At 41.5% G+C, this 20,259-nt stretch overlaps 1 protein-coding gene across 1 annotated transcript in view; it reads left to right on the top strand.

Moving 5' to 3' along the window:
* The window catches only part of VPS50 (VPS50 subunit of EARP/GARPII complex), a 620,793-nt gene that overhangs the window by 478,784 nt on the left and 121,750 nt on the right, over positions 1–20,259 (top strand).

The raw sequence follows: 20,259 nt of genomic DNA on the forward strand, positions 1-20,259 counted from the left end.
AATCACCAGACATTTTAAAAATTATCATCCATCTTATTTATGTTAAAATTGGAGAATAGAGACTAATGTAATTTTTCCTAGTGTGTAGCAGATGGACTCAAAACAAGTGGGTATACTGTGCTCGTACTAGCAGTTGGAGATGGATCTGACATCAGCACGGGTACATATACCCCCACAGGAAGTGAAGCAATTCAGTAATTTCCGTCTCCAAAGCAGTTTGGAGCTCCTTCACGCTCGCTGAGCGTTCTTCGAAATTCCGTTTGTTAACCTTGAAGATGGTGTTCCTGCTGGCTGTTTGCTCCGCACGATGCGTCTCAGAGCTACAAGCACTGTCTTGCCATGATCCGTTTCTCCGAATCACGCCAGAAGCCATCCATCTTCGCACAGTCCCTTCCTTCTTACCCAAAGTAGTCTCGCACTTCCACCTCAACCAAACCATCTCTTTACCTACCACAGAAGGTTTGAAGAAGTCAGAAGAAGGTCGTATTCTACGACATCTCGACATCGTCAGGCTACTGTCCAGATACCTGGAAGTGTCCGAAGCAATACGAAAGACGGACCATCTGTTCGTTCTACACAGCGGGAAGAAGCAAGGGGAAGCGGCCTCACGGGCAACTATCGCCCGCTGGGTCAAAGAAGTTATCAAGGCAGCCTATGTAGACGCGGGAAAATCACCGCCTCTACAGGTCAAGGCTCACTCTACCAGGGCGCAAGCAGCCTCTTGGGCAGAAACCCGGATGCTGTCGCCGGCTGAGATCTGTAAGGCGGCGACGTGGTCCCCCTCCATACCTTCTCCAGATTCTACCGTCTGGATGTCCAGGCCCGGGAGGACACCGCATTCGCGAGGGCAATCCTGCACGGACCTAGGGCAGCCCTCCTCCCAGTCCAGGAGTAGCTTTTGTACATCCCATTTGTTTTGAGTCCATCTTGTACACGCTAGGAAATGTAGAGATTACTTACCTGATAATCTCGTTTTCCTTAGTGTATGCAGATGGACTCATCATCCCGCCTGGCTGCCAATATTCCTGGGATTTCACAGGCTCAAGGTAAGCCCTATTTTCCTACATAGGGCATCCACCCTGCCGGGTGTCGACGCCTTCCGGTTGAGAATCCTGGCGGTCTCCCAGCTACTATTAACCAGTCAGGGTAATCCTGTTTAATCGATCGGTCAGTACTCATAGAGCTATGACAGCTTTGCAAGGAAGATTACTGAATTGCTTCACTTCCTGTGGGGGTATATGTACCCGTGCTGACGTCAGATCCGTCTCCAACTGCTAGCACGAGCATGGTATACCCACTTGTTCTGAGTCCATCTGCATACACTAAGGAAAACGAGATTATCAGGTAAGTAATCTCTACATTAACTTCTATGCAATTTCATCATAAAGGCTATTTGGTTTGTGTTTATTATTAAAAGTCAGAATTGCAAGACAACCATCATTATTGAAATTGACTACTGCACAATGAGTCTTCAATAAATGGTAAATGGATACAGAGCATGTTTTTACAGATACCAGGTTGGCAGGAAATGATAAGCCTCCATAGATATTTCACAATTTAAATACCTGCCTGTACAAACGTGTTACAAATTCATAGTTTTTCTTTCATGGAAAGACTCTTACAGGACATCATAGGGTTCTGGATAAATAACACAAGAGATTTCATGCTGTCTTATGTAAATTGAATTCTTGTTTTTATAGTGCACACCAAGTTGCCAAGAGTCAATTTAAACTCATATTTTCTTAAATTTATGAAAAATTAGTTGTCAGTTCTAGAATCACTTCTGTATTTTCTTAGCTTTGTTTGGTGCATGTTTGAGGGCATTAGCAACACATTGTGACCTTGAGAACTCATACCTCTAGGCAGATAATTAAATTTTAGTGATTTAGATTTCTTCCTTACAGTTGTATGGAAGAAAACTATTGTAGCAATTAGATTATTTGATTCTGGCTGCATTGAAAAGGAACACTTAAAAGGCAATATATTAATTTTCTACATTTTAACTGGCTCAAGTACCAAGTAAACTGATTTAGAAGTATAAATCCCATTACTGGGAGCATTGGTTATTTTCAAATTAGCTAGACGGACTCCAAGGCTGAATTTCGTGCTCTGCCAAATGGTTAAATATTAACCAGGTAAGTCATTATCACGACAGCTGTCAATAAAGGGGACCAATCATTGCCCAAGGCCAGTTAATAAATTAATGCTAAGAGGACAATATTCAGTAGGCCAACGAGCAACAAATTTATTTGGGAAAAACTAAATGTAAAATGTTTCCTGAACATTCAGCAGGCCTTGTGCATAAGTCTCACACTGAATATGGCTAAAGTTATGCATGCAGCTTTACCCAGATAAATTTGACTTTGATTTCTCTGATCAGATTAATGTGCATAACTTTAGTCAAAGAGTGCTGAATACTGTATGTGCGCCAACAGCTAGGTTTTTAGTCCCTCCCTGGAATGCATCCACAATGTATGCAGTCAGCGGATGGAATATTGAAAGCTCAGGTTTTGTGCACATAACTTGAAAAGTTACCGGCACTTATTCAGCAGAGAAGGAGCAGGTGACAGCCTCTCCTGCCTCGCTTCCGGACAGCATTGGGAATTAGGGGGTAGGGATTTCTGGCAACATTTTTTTAAGGTATGGATTAGGGGCCATCAATGCTGCTCAATTCAGGACAATTTTAAATTACCGTATTTTCCGGCGTATAAGTATATTCAGGGACAGTTTTACCTACATGAGCACCCCTAAATATCCAGCTGAGGTTATCCAGGTAACTTTATTCAAATAACTTCTCTGCTTACCGGCTTACTGCTATTGACCCGCCAGCGTGTATAATTTGTTTGTAATCGAAATGTTGAAATATGAAATATATTTTTTAAAAATGGCTTTTTTTGCCATTATGAAGGCAATTTTGACAAGCCATTTTCCCATGTAAAATGGCTGTTTGAAAATTGCTCATCCTATATGCGACTAAGATTTCAGTGTGCATGCTTTTACCCACATTTTTGCGGAAATGTTCCCGGCACGGATCTAAGCCGGGAGAGGCAACAAGATATGTGGTTTCTGCCAGAAAAAGTAAGTGCAAATCTCTGCAATTACATTTTCCTGAGAAGTTTGAAAGGGAAAGTACTCACACATTTTCCTTTTGAGAACTGGTAAAAGGAGATTTGCCTGGAAAAGTACCCATGTTCTTTCCAACTCCCACACAGATGTCTATATCGAGTGGTGCGATGAGCCCAAGGTTCCCCAGGTAACTCTTGCTAGGATAGTAGGCAGGAGGTACCCAGATTAAGTCTGCCACTGAATATAATAAACACCTAAACTTACTTGAGCAACTTCAGGGCAGTGATTTTCTCTCAGCAGAATTTACCCGGCTACATTTTTCGGGATAATATTGAATATTGGCGCTACCAGGATAAATTCACGCCATGCTTCCAGAATGCCTACTGTCTTCCCTCTTTTTTACCCCAGTAAAATTTCACCGTTCAGCATGGCAGCAAGTTTAAATCTCAGGGTCAAAAGTTACCCAGACAAACCTTTTTCAGTATGGACTTCATAGTTTTTAAAATGCATCACTGCCTATTTGTGTAAGCTTAAGTATTAGTAATTGTCACACTGATGGGTTACAAAATTAGCATTTCCAAAGTCTTAAAACTTTCACAAAATTCATGTCACTAGGTAGTATTAGAGCTAGTAGAAAACAGTCATCGATTCTGTTTTGTCTTTGTCAACATAAATATTACCTCTCTCAGGCTTCTATGCATATTTTCTATCGTCATTTAAACATTTTTATCTTCAGTATTATTTTCTCCTTAGCCATTTGCTTGAATGGCGTTCAGGAAAATGTTTTCAATTTCAGTGCTGAAACAATTTTTCAAGATGCCTTTGTATTTAACTCATTACTTTTCAGAGCTGACATGTTTTTTAAGCAACTTCCAGAACTGCTTTTGCTTTAAGCAAGTGTCTTTGATCAGTGGACATGAGATCTGTTGTTAGTAGCATTTGAAAGCATTCCTCAGCAACTTCATTGCCTCAGTGTGAGGCAAGGTTGAAGCAAGACTCATTCTCCTCCCATAAGCCGACTACTTTGATGAGCCAGGTACAGCATTGACCCAAGGCTCTTTATGAGAGCAGAAGCGGCTCATCCAGCGGTCAGGCCTGCGCAATCGGCGCCGGCGTTCCCACCGGGGTAAGGCCTTCTCTGTTCACCGCTCCTCACCCAGGCAGAGCCGCCGCCGACCGCGAGGCTAAGACACAGGATCCCGGCCCCGACTTCGCTGCGCCCGAACCCCGCCCTCCCCAGCACAAGCATCCAATCAGGCGACGGCTACAGGGCAGCCAATCGGCTGAGGCCCGGCGGGACTTTTAAATCTTCTTACCAGCAAGCGAAGTCCCTCTCTGCCTCTAGGATCGTCTGCAGAAGCGGCTCATCCAGCGGTCAGGCCTGCGCAATCGGCGCCGGCGTTCCCACCGGGGTAAGGCCTTCTCTGTTCACCGCTCCTCACCCAGGCAGAGCCGCCGCCGACCGCGAGGCTAAGACAGCAGGATCCCGGCCCCGACTTCGCTGCGCCCGAACCCCGCCCTCCCCAGCACAAGCATCCAATCAGGCGACGGCTACAGGGCAGCCAATCGGCTGAGGCCCGGCGGGACTTTTAAATCTTCTTACCAGCTAGGCGTCGCGCGCCGAAGGAGCGCGACAAAGGGGCTGGCCCCTTTGTGCGCCCCTTCGTGCAGCCCCGTGGTGCGGCCCCGCAGTGAAATACTCTATTCTCTCTAAATCGACCACCTATGTTCTAACCTAATACCTCCTGATACTACAACTTTTCCTATTGAAAAGCGGACCCTTCCACCATTCCCAAGAGGAACTAAAATCCTCTATTACATTCCTTTGCTAGACCAGCTCTCATCTATTGACAGTCTACTCCACAGGAAACTTACATTCCCTTTCCCACACACATACAAAGATTAAAGAATAAATTTACGTGCCAACATCTGACGAGGTTAGAGTCTCATTCCACCTATGATGCAAGGATACACAATACCCATCCTATACCACTGTCCCTCTACTAAGATGAAATTTCCAATGCAATACCAATTCAAACCATATAGAAACCTCATTCCAGTCATGATCTCCCCACTTACCCAATTCCTCGGGCTAGCCTTATTTTCTCTAACTCTATTCAATGCGCAATCAATTACCAAAAAAACCCATATCCTACATGACTACCTGCTTGATTCCAAACCAGACATCTGTGCGATCACAGAGACCTGGCTGAAGCCGACAGACACAGTCTTAATAAATCAACTTCCCACCCAGATATATGACGTCTTTTCAATACCTCGACAAAAGAAAAAAGGAGGAGGACTTCTCTTAGCAGCCAAAAAAGATTTTAATCTTACCCAGCAACCCATCAATTCAACATCTGAATTGGAGGCAGGCCTTTTCAAATCAAAAACTCTCCAGATCCTCCTCATTTACGCCCCCCCTGGGGTGCTAGACCTCGATGTATCGCCTTTAGTGGAAATCATAGCTAAATACTTGACCTTGGATACTCCTTCCATCATCCTTGGGGACTTTAATCTACACATTGACGTCAGGCCTCAATCATCTAATTGCGAAGCTCTCCTTTCCTCACTCTCAGCCATGGGCTTTACCCAAATTATCACCCAACCCACTCATAAAGGGGGTCACACCCTTGATCTTATTTTCACAAATAATAGCCTCATACAACTCTCATCCCCTTCCTGCCTTCCAGTACCATGGTCAGACCACTTTATGATCACCTCCACTTTTAAAACGACGACAGGATCCCTTGCACCCCTGCTACCAACAATACTGCACTATAGGAAATCCTGTCCTTCAGAAGCCCTTGATAATTCTCTATGCAAAGAACTACCCAACTTGGATCTTTCGAACCCTAACGCAGCCATATTTTCTTGGCAAAATATTACTGAAACCATAGCAAATAATCTATGCCCTCTATCATCAAAGAATATCAATCCATCTCAGAAACATAAACAACCATGGTTCTCTTTGGAGCTTCGCACATTAAAACAAAGCCTAAGACAGAAGGAAAAGAAATGGCGGAACTCCCCCAACCCTCAATCCCTAGCCATCTACAAAGCAGCTCTCCACCATTACAGAACCATGACACTGCGAACCAAAAGAGACTTTTACGCCCACCATATCCATGATATGTTCTTCGATGCAAAGGCCCTTTTCGCTTATGTTTCAGACCTCACCAAGATTACTTCAGCACCAATTTCTGATGATATAGCACAATCAAAGGCCAATGAACTGGCCATTTTCTTCCAGAGTAAAATCGCTAATACCTTGGCTAGATTACCCTCCAATCCTATCACACCTTCTTTAGATCCCCTCTACCGCCCCAACTCATTCACAGCATTGGAAACATTCGAGCCCACCTATTCTACAGAGGTGGAAACTATCCTCAAAAGAATGAAACCCTCCACTCACCCACAAGATCATATCCCATCTAAATTACTGCTTCTAATACCAGACTCCATCTCTAAATACCTAGCAGACATTATTAACTGCTCACTTTCACAAGGTATCTTCCCAGACACTCTCAAACTAGCAACTCTCAAACCTATCATCAAAAAACCAAACCTGGACCCAGATGATCTAAACAACTATCGACCAATATCTAATTTACCGTTTATAGCCAAAATCATGGAGAAAGTAGTAAATAATCAACTATCAAATTACTTGGAGGAAAATAATATCCTTCATCCTTCACAATATGGATTTCGGAAAGAACATAGTACGGAATCACTCCTCATATCACTCCTTGATCAAGTATACCTGGGAATTGACAAAGGATGCTCCTTCCTGCTTGCACTCCTTGATATCTCTGCAGCCTTCGATACAGTCAACCATACTATATTATTAAACCGGCTATCCGACATAGGAATCTCAGGATCTGTCTTCAGATGGTTCGACTCATTCCTCAGTAATCGAGGTTATAAAGTTAAAATCAATAACATGGAATCTCCTCACACTAACTCCCCACATGGAGTCCCCCAGGGCTCTTCTTTATCTCCCATCCTATTTAATATATACCTCCTCCCTCTCTGCCATTTCCTCTCATCGCTAAATTTGAAATTCTACGTATACGCAGACGATGTCCAAGTTTTGATTCCTATAACAGGCTCCTTGGACTCAGCAATCAAATCATGGGAATCTCACCTTCAAACTATTAACCATCTCCTTACCAGCCTCAACCTGGTGTTAAATACTGCTAAGACTGAACTCCTGCTTATCACCCCTGAAAATAGTCTACATTTACAACAATTGCACACTACCTCCCACATCACTCATGCTAGAGATCTTGGAGTTATAATTGACAATCATCTGAGCTTAAAGAAGTTTATAAATTATACTATAAAGGAATGCTTCTACAAGTTACAGGTGCTCAAAAAACTTAAGCCTCTCCTATATCACCATGACTTCAGGACTGTACTCCAAGCAATCCTGTTCTCTAAGGTCGATTATTGTAACTCGATCCTACAAGGTCTACCAGCTGTTACATTAAAACCTCTGCAACTACTCCAAAATGCAGCTGCAAGGATTTTGACCAACACTAAACGCAGAGATCACATCACGCCTATACTAAAAGACCTACATTGGCTTCCAATTAATTTTAGAATTATTCACAAATCCCTCACCATCATCCATAAAAACATCCACCACCAGACTCCCCTAGACCTACTACACCCTCTCAAATTACACTCTTCAGCTAGACCTTTGAGAGATGCCTATAAGGGATCCCTTCATGTTCCCTCAATCAAAATGGTACAAAGATTAACAATCAGGGACCGGGCTTTTTCAACAGCAGGCCCCACCATTTGGAATACACTACCCCCAGACCTCCGACAGGAAACCTGCCTCATAAATTTTAAAAAGAAACTGAAGACTTGGCTTTTCGGTAGAGCCTTTCCTGTCTCCTAGACTATATTCTACTAAGATATTATCCAATCAGCTGTGCTTCAATAACTAGCAGAATATCATATAATCATGTTATAATGCTAGAGTTATTCTCCTGAGGTTGGCTCCAAGCCCCTTTCTCTCTGTTATATCTCTCTACTTTGATTATCTTTCTCTTCATTTCCAATTCCAAGTTACTCACCCTTGTTATAATGTAACTTTTTACCTTCTGCTCCCAATCTGTCTCCTCTTTTGAGGTTTGACTAGTTATTGTTAATGTACTATCGTTCTATGTAAACCGAGTTGATTTGATCTGTATCAAGAAAATCGGTATATAAAAACCCTAAATAAATACATAAATAAAATGAGGCCTTGCTATATTGAGCTCAAAAGAGCTTAATTACAAGGTTCTTCATACTCCGAAATGACCAAACCAGGAGAGCTGACCTTCCTCCCTGGTTGAACTTAAGTCACCTGGGCCCTCTTGAGGTGATTTTGTAAAAGTGTCTTCACACTGATCAAGAGAGACATAAAGCAACAGCTAGGCATCCATAGGTCGCAACTCCATAGATCTCAACAGTGTTCGGCTTCAGAGCATTTCACTGCATCTTATTATTTTGAACTTGCATGTGCTCATGTAGATCATTTAAGGTGCACTGGGAATTTTGATGTATACACCAAACCATGTTCCCAACTGAATGCTAGACATGTTAGTATTTGTTCTGCTGTAGGATTGGTCAAAGGTTTTATCCTCAAGAAAAATGTTTGGTGAAGCAGGGCAACCCAAAGTATGATAAATAGTTACCGGAAAATAATATTTCACTATTAAAAGTTTAGCAATAAGTGAAAATACTGCATACATATGAGTTTTTCCTTTGCATCTAAAAATGAATTAATAAGAGTTTTGATAGCCACTAAAGTGCAAGGAATAATTTGCTCTGAGAAATACAAGCACAGTGTAGCTAGAGAATTAAATATTTATGCAAGAAGAAATTAAATTGCTTTCAAAAATGTCCCAGCTGACTAGCATCCATATTTTTCAACCTGCAGGTCACCACACCTCAACAGGAGTCTGCTGGAGTTTCAAATGAGTTATATCCAGTTCCATATTTGTGGCATATGGAAAAAGTTTAATTGCAAAAAAGAAGTACAAAAATATATTAAACAGGACAAGTACTGGGCATTGAGTTGAATGGCTGCTTTATCATCCTTACTTTGCTGTCCATGCTTCTACAATTTTTGAAACTTATGCCTCACTTTGGGGAATGCACTTAGAAATGCAATTTTAATAACTAATTTTTATTGAAGTTTTATGGCAAAAAACATTTTATATAGAATATCGATGTAATGAAGTCCAAATGAAAATGTGTGAATTTAGACCATATAAAATGCTTTATACAATATTATAAATGTTCTTGAAGAAGACAAAATCAAATTTGCAGAATCAAAGAAACATAGGAATTGAACATAACAAGAATTATCAGAAATGAGAGAGAAAATGATAGGAAGAACAAAGAGCTTGAATTAACTGCAAAGGAATTGAAAGCTTTGCGAATTAATTGGTTTGGATAATATTTTAGAATGCTACTTAGTAAAGGTTAGCAAAAGGAACCAAATTTCCGACTTCCTATATGTTTCTAGTGTGAAGTATATTAATTTTTTCCATTTCAAACTTTAAAATGAACATTCCTAGTTTCTAATGAAAATGTTCAGAAGAGATTATAGTCTTTGTTATTTCAAGACTCAGAATGGGTTAGTATTTTTCTCTGTCCACTTTAACTCAGGGAGAGGAGAAGGATCAGCTGCAGTCCAGCAAAGCATTCTGCTAGCTGCAGACACCCCCCCCCCCCCCCAATCTCCATCTATTTCCACTCAGAGCAGCGTTGGTGACTACAGGCAGGTCGGTATTGCATAGCCATGGTAAACATACGCCTCTACCACCTTGTACTCCTGTTTTAACATAATACACACACCGGGAGAGGAGGAACAACCAGGGAGACGTGCAGCATGCACTGTCTCCATAATACCAGCCCGTCTGTGACTGCCACTGCTCCGACTTTAGATCAGGGTGTGAGGAAAGGAACCTCGGCATTTCAAGAAAGCAGAGGGGAAAGAACATGAAAAATGAAGTGGCAGAAAAACTTGAAGAGGAAGGACGAGAAAGCAAACTTTGATGGAGGGTGGATGCCGAAAGAAACCTGAAAGGCAAGGGAGCGAGGAGAGGAATATGGAAAGGGCAGGGATGAGATTGAAAAGGGAGAATAGGTGGGGAGAGAGAAGAACTTGAAATGAGAGGGGAGAGTGGGAAGGAGAGAAACTTGAAAAGGGAGGGGATGGGAAACAGGAGCCTGGGAAGGAACTTGAAGAAGAGTGAAGGAGACTTTAAGAGAAATAGGGTGGAGGAAAGAAGAGCCTGGAATGGGGAGAGAAAGGAAAGTAAAGGAAAAAATTGCAAAGAGAGAGGAAAATGGAAAGTAAGAAGGAAAATATATAGAGGAAAATAAAAGACTAAAATTGTAGCTTCCCAATGTGAAGAAACTTCAATTTAACAACACAGCATTGCTGGATTCCCAAAAATATCTCTTTGGGATTTATCTGGGTTGATTTGTCTGTTATTCTTATGCCTAGGTGTTCATTATTTGGTCTTAATATATTTTTTCTCTTTTAGTTTTAAATTTTTAAATCTGTTTTTAACATCACCTTTACTCAGATCCCTATTGAGCTGTTTACACTATATCAGTGGTTCCCATTCGGGGTCTAGATTTGGCCATCCCCAGTGCGAAGTATTAATATAGTGCCGTGGTTACCAACCCTGTCCTGGGGACACCCCAGCCAGTCGGGTTTTCAGGATATCCACAATGACTATACATGAGAGAAAATATGCATGTTATGGAGGCAGTGCATGGGTTTTACATATTGATGTAATTCAGTATCTCATATATGCATATATATTTATATATATATATATATATATATATATATATATATATACACACACACACATATATTTCTGTGTTTATTCTCCCAGTTCTTAGTTATTACACATACAATAGGTTTGCTAACACAGTGTCTTAGACATAAGATTTCATCATCTAAGTCATAGCAGACATTGAGAAGTATCGAGTTATATTAAGTAATCTATTTAACAGAATGTCATTTTCTGGGGTTCGTTTGTTGATGGGCTTGGTTATAGGTTCTGATATCCTGTGTCAAATTCCAAGATGGTCTCCATTACTCCAGCAAAAGATAGTCCAGATAGCTACATTTTGGGTGTACCTGTTTGTAAGTGATGCAATTATCCTTTAAGTACTTGTATCTCCTAACCACTAGTCAACTTCAGGGCCATTTGGTGTTTTCCACTTCTTTGTCAGTGCCATACTGACTGCCTGCAATAAGAGTAAGACCAGTTTGGTGTGTGGTCTTAACCTTGTTTTCCTTTATGTGAATTCAGGTAGTGCTCTTCTTGGATCCAGCATTAATTTGTAACTTATCTCCAACAGATGATCAAAAATACAGTATCTTTGGACTGAGCATTCCTAACACGTGGATGAAAGTTCCATTATCAATGCAACCTCTCCAGCCTTATGCCGAATGGAACATGCATAAATGATGCATTTTCTCTAGGATCAAATATATTCTGAGGAGGACTTTATATTAGCATTATTTACAGACAGTTGCAAATGAGCATTAGAAACTCTGCTTATGGAGAGTTTTCCATCGCTGTGGGTCAATTAGTTTTTTGGAATAACTCATTCTAAATCCTAGTGTTTGGAGGTTTTTTTTTATCATTTAGTTCTTCCAACAAGATATTGTATAGTTTGGACATTAGGCTTTTCCTGGAGCATTTCTTTAGAATAATCTTTTGATTTTGAGTCTTGGCCTCATAATTTTTTAGACCTTTGATGATCGGTCTGTCCTTCCTGATGCAGCCTTTTATGGTGTTTTGGTAATACAATGTTATAAATTTAATTTTATCATGTAATCCACTTAGTACATATTTTGATATAAGCGGAATATAAACATGTTTTAAATAACCTATCTGAAAGATTATTTTATTTATCATTACAAAGTAGTGAAGCGAAAGTATCGCTAGAATGGCATTTTTATGTTTTGTTTATCCATCCATCTGGCCCATGGACAAAATGATTTGTCTGCATTGACCAAATGAGCCATAAGTATTTACTAAGTTCTCTAGTAGTGATATGACTAAGAAAAAAGGTGTTGTATATAACTTTAAGTAATAATATTTTCTCAGGATTAAAATATAAACCAAAATAATATAGAAGAACTTTGATGTTTTTCTGTATTAACTCCTAGTTGAATTCTTATTAAAAAAAAAAAAAAAAAAAGCACATATTGGGTCAACGATGCCTTGTGTAACCTGGGAAAAGGGGAGGGTGTCCCTGCTCACCTCCAAGCCACTGACGTATACATGGGCCAGTGGCATTGATTGGCTTCCCTGGTCACTGCCTTCTTTCTGCTTTGGGGCGGGCAAGACCACAAGGTTGGAGGAGGTATCACTGCTTATGACACTTCTGACTGCGCAACCACATGACATCACCTCCTACTTCTCCCCCCTCCCCCAATCCATATGTTACCATCATCACTGAGTCTTGATTTCTGCCGTCACAGCGAGCATTCTAGCATGTGTGTGTTGGGGGGGGGCTAATGAACTTATTTGGTCATGTCTTACCCCTGTTGGCCTAAGGCTGCATCAGGAGGGATAGACCAATCATCAAAGGTCTCATAAAGTTTACAACAAGAAAAATAGGATATGTCAAGTTTATCAGATTGTCTCTCAGACCAATACCAGCTACAATAGTCAAAAAGAGATCAACATCAAAGGAAGTCTAAACAGAGTAAGCAAAGCTAAACATGTCTGCAATTCAAAACAGCTTCTGCTAGAAAAATGCTGAATGGTATTGAAAAATATGAAATCGGACTGAAAAGCGTGCCAAGCAGAAACCAATCAGAGAGGAGTTTCAGCTGGAGAGGAAGCCAATCAACATATTGTGATTAAAGCCAATCAACAGAGGGAAGCTCAAAGAAAATAAATAATTTTTAATGATATGTTAGGCGCACAAGACCTCTAGGATCTAATCAAAAAGAAAAAAAATACCCCTCATACCCTTTGTGGCAATTTTTTGGAATATCTTATTCATAGGGAACAACTTTCGATCTTCAACTTAAGATTTTTGTCCCCCTGCAAGTCTTAATTGGGAGATAGAATGATCTGTTTTTTTCTGATTTTTTTCTATTTCTGTGATATTTGTTTCTATTCTGATTTTTCCTCTATTTTTTTTCTTTTTTTGGACTTTCTATTTTTATTTTTGGTTTATTTTTTTTTATTATATATTGAGCATTATAGATTGATATGAATAGTCTAAGTAGGTTGTGTTATGCTAATTTATTCTTTGCAAGTTTTCTTTGTAACATTGTTTAACTATATTCATCGTGGTGGTTATGTTTGAATTATCAATCAGAGCATTGGGGAGATGGGGTACACAAGCTTAGGGGTGGAAGGGCTTTAGTTGTGGGAAGGGCTGAACTTAAGGACTTTACAGTCATGATTGGAGTCTCTCTATTGTCTGGCCTGGCCCTTGTATGTCAACAGACCAGTGGCCCCAATATGGGCACTACAGGACCCAGAGGTCTGGCAGCCTTGTTGCCACCTGGGCTGGTCAATACTGCCTCCTGGAAGGACTATGACTTTGCTTGCTTGTGGTGGGTCGACTGGTCCAGAGGTGATTCCTGTTAGCTTTGGGATAGGCTCCTCCCATGCATCTCCTTAGACCCACCCCTTCCAGTATGGGATGGGAGGAGCATAGTTGGGCATATTTTTAATATAGTAAGGCTTAGGTACTAGACTAGATACTTTGATAGCTTACAAGTATAATTAAATAAAACAGCCATATATATATTCCATTCGACATCCAGAGTTAGTTGCTACCATTCCTATGTGAGTGACTATAATATGAGATGAGAATGGCCCCACCGTGGCAGATTGTATCATAGCTGCCTTGGTAACAAACATTTATACTACTGCTACTGCTCTGGTTGGCTTATGGTATGGAAAAATAATGCAGCTGTGATCAAGATCACGGTGGGCAACTCTGGTCCTTGAGAGCCCCTAGCCAGTCGGTTGCCAGGATAACACTAAGGAATGTGCACCTTTCCCACTTCCCTGACCCCAATTCTTTGCTCCAACCAACACCAGCATTCTTCCTCTCTCTCTCTCTCCCCCAGTTCGAAACCTGCCTCGGTCCTTCCTCTCCCTAGCCCAAACCCAGCACACTCTATTCTTCTCTCCCCTTTTCCCTGTTCAACCCCAGAATGCTCTCTCCTCCTCCCCCAATCTGACCCCAGCTTTTCTCTCTCAGTCCCTTCCCAGCTAACCCCAGCATACTGAATCCCTATCTCTCCAATCTGACCCCAGCAGCATTTTCCCCTTTCACCTCTCATACCTCTCAGGCTAAGGACATTTTCCAGCCCACATGAGCCGATCCAGCTACCACAGACGTTTCCGCCATACTCCTCATCCACCTCCTTCCAATGCTGAAATCGTAGTTTTGCTGTGCACAGTAGGAAGAGTGTTTGGGGCCGGCTGTGTTTAGTTTAAGGTTAGAATTTAGTTCTAATTTCATATTTGAATATGTTTTTGGAAATAGAGCTTGAATTAATCCTCTATGTAATTTAAAGTTAGAAATGAATTAATTCTAAGTTTATATTTGTGTATATTCTGGAAAACAACTTGAATTTATAATCTGGAAAGGGATCGACAAGTATGGTGATCACATTGCAGATGATATGAAATTATTCAAAGTTGCTAAATCAGCAGCAAATTGTTAGGAACTGCAGAAGGATCTTGCGAGACTAGAAAGCTGGGCATCTGAATGGCAGATGGCATTTAATGTGGAAAAGTGTTAAGTGGTGTTCATAAAGAAAAATAATCTAAATTTACAGTTGCACTATGCTGGATTTCATATTAGGAGTCCCCATCCAATAAAAAGACCTTGTGGAGAATACATTGAAATCCTCAACTCAGTATGTGGCAGGGGTCAATAAAGCAAATAGAATGTTAGAAAAGGTCCGAAAGGAATGGAGAATAAAGGAGAAAATATTACATTTCCGCTATATTGATCTATAGTGTAACTGCACCATGTTGTATTGTGTACAGTTCTGGTTGTCCCATCTCAAAGAAGACATAGTGGAAGTAGAAGAGGAGGGCATCACAAATGACAGAGAGACTGGAATGGCTGCCCTGTAATGTGAGGCTACACAGGTTAGGACTCATCAGCTGGGAAAAGAGGCATGATAAGGGTAGAAGGGGTGAATAAACAACAGTTGTTTCCCTTTCAAATAATACTAGAACAAGGGGACACTATAAACTAGCAATCAGCAGGTTTAAAACATCATAGAAAGTACTTTTTCACGCAACGCACAATCAAGCTGTTGAATCAATTGCCAGGGGATTTGATCAAGGTCACTAACTTAGCAGGATTTAAAAGAGGTTTGGACAAGTTCCTGGAGGAAAGGTCCATTCCACGTTATTAGCCAGGTAGACTAGAGAAAGCTATTGCTGTCCCTGAGAGTGAGTAACAGGAAATAGATCTACTTTTTGGAACTGCTAGCTGCTTGTGACTTGGACTGGCCACTGTTGGAGATAGGATGCTGAGCTTGATGGTCTTTGGTCTGACCCAGTAGGTCATTTCTTATGTTCTTAGTGAGATGTCTGGCACTGCTGAATTTGATCTTAGCTGCCTCAAGCTGCTATGGAAATACTGTAACTTGTTCCTCTAGAACAGACCTGGGCAAGGGGCGGCCCGCGGGCCGAATCCGGCCCACCTACTGTCTGTGACCGGCCCACCCACTGCTGAGAGCAGACGGAGAATGAGGCAAGCCTTGCCCAGCACCGGCCAATCGGGCAGCGTGCCTTCGCTCGAGTCACTCCCTCCCCCCCACCAGACGCTGTAAAAAAAAAAGTTCATTCTCCACTCCCTCGCTCCCCGATTGGCCGTTGCTGGCCAATCGGGGAGCGTGCCTTCGCTCGAGTTTCTTTCCTACATAAAAGAAAAGCAGGAAGCTTGTACCGTCACAGTTCCACCTTTCGTGGTCCTTTATCTAATACCCGGTGAAAGTTGTGCAGGTCGTGGCTATGGTGGAGGGTTCAGCTGGGCAGCCTCTGCTTTTTCCTCTTTACGAATCCTTTGCTTTAAGTTCCAGGAAGCTCGCCTGATTTAGCAGCACAGAGCTCAGCTGTAAAAAAATGCCTTCGCTCAAGTCTTGCCCAGCCCCGGCCAATCGGGCAGCGTGCCTTCGCTCGAGTCACTCCCTCCCCCCCACCGGACGCTGTAAAAAAAAAAAGTTCATTCTCCGCTCCCTCACTCCCCGATTGGCCGGTGCTGGGCAAAAGGGGCAGGGAGCGGAGAATGAACTTTTTTTTATAGCGTCCGGTGGGGGGGGAGAGAGTGACTCGAGCCAAGGCACGCTGCCTTCCAGTGTTGCCAACCTCGCTCATTTACCGCGAGATTGGGCTTCTTTTTGTAGTCATTCGCGGGTTTTTTTTCCGATTCGTGGGTTGCTTTTAATTGGGCTATTTTTTCTGCCAGTCGCGTTTTTTTGGGCTTGTTGGGTGGGACATGTGCTCTGATGTTACAGTGATTGGCTGCTGCTGCTGCGATGAAGCCTGTCCATAGCAGGCGCACCCTATCCCTATAATTGCAGCAGTAAGCCAATCAGAGCAGGAGCTGCAAGCCTTGTTGATGCACACGTCAGGAGCATATTTTGTGGGCAGACCTAGCCAGCACTGCACAGTATCGCGCGTGGGCGGAACGCGAAGGCCAGGAGCACGGCATTGGAGCGCAACAGGAAAGGAATCCAGAGTGTGCAGCTATAGCCAGGTATCAGGAGGGGAGGAATTAGTATGTTGGGAGGGGGAATGAGTATGTGGGGGCTAGAGATGTGCTTGGATGGGGTGGGGAGAGGGGAATGAGACTATGGGGGCCAGAGATGTGCTTGGAGGGGGGAATGAGAGTGTGGGGGAGCCAGAGATGTGCTGGGAGGGGGGAATGAAAGTGTGGGGGAGCCAGACATGTGCTGGGAGGGGGGAATGAGTGTGGAGGGGGCCAGAGATGTGCTGGGGGGGAATGATGTAATTAGGTCCTCCATATTTTCATTGAATCTTTGTATTTAACTTACTGTTTGTTTATGAAGGGATAGTATATATACTATATACAGTATTGGGTAGAACTGAGTTAATTATATTAGTCCGGCCCTCTAAAACCATCCCAATTTCTCATGCGGCCCCATGGGAAAATTAATTGCCCACCCCTGCTCTAGAAGGAAATAGCACACACTTAATACAAGTAGTGCATGCTATTTGCAATCAGTGCGTGCTATTTCCTTTTGACTTATGCACAGAGTGAATGCCAGGACAAACATACATCCCCCCTCCCCCTGACTTCTGTTATATAAATTAGTATATTCACCTTTGAAATGTTATGTTTTGCATCAATTTTAGTAAAACTGTTAATATTTATGACAGTATGGAGTTGATATGCTCAGATCTCGGGAATATAATCTGTGCCATGCCTGGTCATGTTTTTATGCAGTTTTAATGGATCAAAGATTTCTGATCACATAAACTCTCATAATTCTGGAGTTTTGTAGGTGAACAGCTCAAAGCTGATTCATACAGTAATCCTGTGCTCTGCGAGCATTAGCTGCTGTGCTTAAAGAATTTGAACTTTACATAGAATTATACTTTTCCAGTTCAATTAGATTTGATGCTTTGCCCTCGATGCTAATCTTCTTTGCTTGTTCAGCTTCAGTTCAATTTTTTGAGAGCTGCAGTAGGAACAAAATAGTCTTCAGTAAAGAGTAAGATGTTTGACCTACACTGTCAGTAGGTAACCCCCCCCGTACCCAGATAGATGCATCTTTATACAGTATTATTTGAGGCAATGGACTTATGTTGTGTCCTCTAGGTCAACACTTTATAGCAGCACTTTTTAGTCTGTTAATGAACTTTCACTAGGAAACATTGAGAATGATGTCATGGGAGATATCGGACCTTAGATAGGCTTTGGTTAATCTGATAAATAGTTTCAAGTTAGTTCTTTAACCACTGGGAACTGTAAGTTTATTCTATTGCATTTTGTGATTGTCTTTTGCTGATGGTTGCACCTGTCTTACATTGCCTTGATGGAGCTTTGTGACAAGCAATTATTTAATGCGTTTTTAATGGATTTTAGTTTTCTGAACAATATGATATTGTTTTAAGCACTTAGAAGTGCATTACTCTACGTGCTAACATTTAAAAGCACTTAAGAGTGATATTTGGAGGTAGAAATGAGGGATGCAAATAGGAGAAAATACCTTTTTTACTCAATGCATAATTAAACTCTGGAATTCATTGCTAGAGGATATAGTGAAAGATGTCCGTGTAGCTTTTAAAAGGGCAATTTTCAAACTGGGTGCCTAAGTGCAAAGTCCATTTGTACTTTTTTTCCACAGTCTGCACCAGTTTTTCAAACCGCAACGTTCCTTTTTTTTTTATTATATATTTATTGATTTTTCCAATATAATTACAGAACATATTCATATTCAAAATTTCAATTTACATGAAAACAGTTTCAAAGTATATTCAACTATTTATGCTATAATCAATAGTAATTTCCTTGTTATTAATCTGTAAAACCAGAGGTTTAGTAACTAAAGGGAGATATAAACAGGAAAAAACTTTTCACATTTCTGCATTGTAATACCTGCACCTATTTTCAATGTATTCACTGGGTATTGGAGATACTGTGGCTATCCTTTGTTCAATAAAATTTTTTAAATGATCAGGCATGAAAAAAATAAAAGCATCTTGTTGTTTTTTAATTACACACTTACAGGGATAACGCAGTATAAACGAATATCCCATATTAATTGCTTCTTGATGAAACATCAAGAAGCTTTTTCTTCTTGACTGTGTGACTACTGATAGATCGGGGAAAATCTTAACCATAGATTCATGAAAAGAGATGGGATATTTATTAAAGTATTGTTTCATCACTTTGTTCAAATCTATTAAATTCATAAAGGAATCTAATAATAAACCCCGATCAATAATCTGATTACTAGTACTTTCTAGAAAGTTTGTGAGATTCCCTTGAAAGGGAGTCTCCTCTGTATTCAAATTGGGGTTTCTTTTAGGTAAGAAATAACAATAGCTAATCTCAGGTAATTCATTTTCAGAAAAGGACAATACTTCTTTAAGAAACCTCTGTAAAGTTTCAATTGGAACTTCACCTGCAACACGAGGAAAATTAAATAAACGAAGATTCAATCGTTTAGTATTATTCTCAAACAGTTCCATTCGTCTTAAGAGAAAATCCCTATCTTTTACAACAGCAACTTGAAATTCTACATTCTTTTTCCCCATTTCTTCTAAAGATTTAATTCTAGCTTCTGAATTATTTAAAACATTATGGATATCCGATATTTCCTGAGTATTTTTCCCTACAAGTGAGTCCATTTTTCTTTCTAGCCCTTTTAAATTGGATGCCATTGATGCCATCATATCCCACAATAACTCCAGCGTAACCACAGTGGGACGTGTTAGAGTCTCTGAGGTATCCACACCACCTGTAGCTTGATTTTCTTTATCTAACTCAGTTTCCTGAGTAGATTGCACCTTCAGATCTTTTATCAAGCTCAAATTAGATCTTTCTCCACCTGGGTCTCCTACACAATTTTCAAACGATGTCAAGGATCTCGAAGTGGTAGGCTGAACATGTGAGCCTCCCAGAGTCCCTTCAACAGCTCTCCACTCAGGTGGTAATCCTAGATTGGGGCTCAGCGAAGCCTCCTCCAAAGATTCAGACCGACCTCCCAATTGGCCTGAATTAGCGGTTTCTTTGGCTGCTGGTTTTAGTGCAGGAGAGGTCATAAAGTGGACAATTTCCTGCTGTGTAGCTGTAGGTAGGGGTAGAGAGGGGAACACCCTAACTTTCCCCTTCCGTTTAGGTGGCATGACCAGTCAAAAAAGAAAAGTTTATACACACCTGCAGGCAGTCCGTTTTCACTCATGCAATGCTTATTCAACCTCTGTGATGGCTGTAATCCAATTCAAAAGGATCCCCTCTCTCATCCGATCTAAGCCGATGAAAGCCGCGCGCCCCTTAGGCACGCGGGCTGCGCCGGCGGCAGTGGCGCGCCTAAGGACGCCGACCTTATGGGCGTCCTGTAGCGGCTCCTCCCACCGATGGTACGGCAAGCGGGAAATTCCAATTGCAGCAGACAGCTCACCCGGGGCTCCTTCA

Source organism: Rhinatrema bivittatum, chromosome 2 (genome assembly GCF_901001135.1).
Source record: "Rhinatrema bivittatum chromosome 2, aRhiBiv1.1, whole genome shotgun sequence".
Classification (NCBI taxonomy): Eukaryota; Metazoa; Chordata; class Amphibia; order Gymnophiona; family Rhinatrematidae; genus Rhinatrema; species Rhinatrema bivittatum.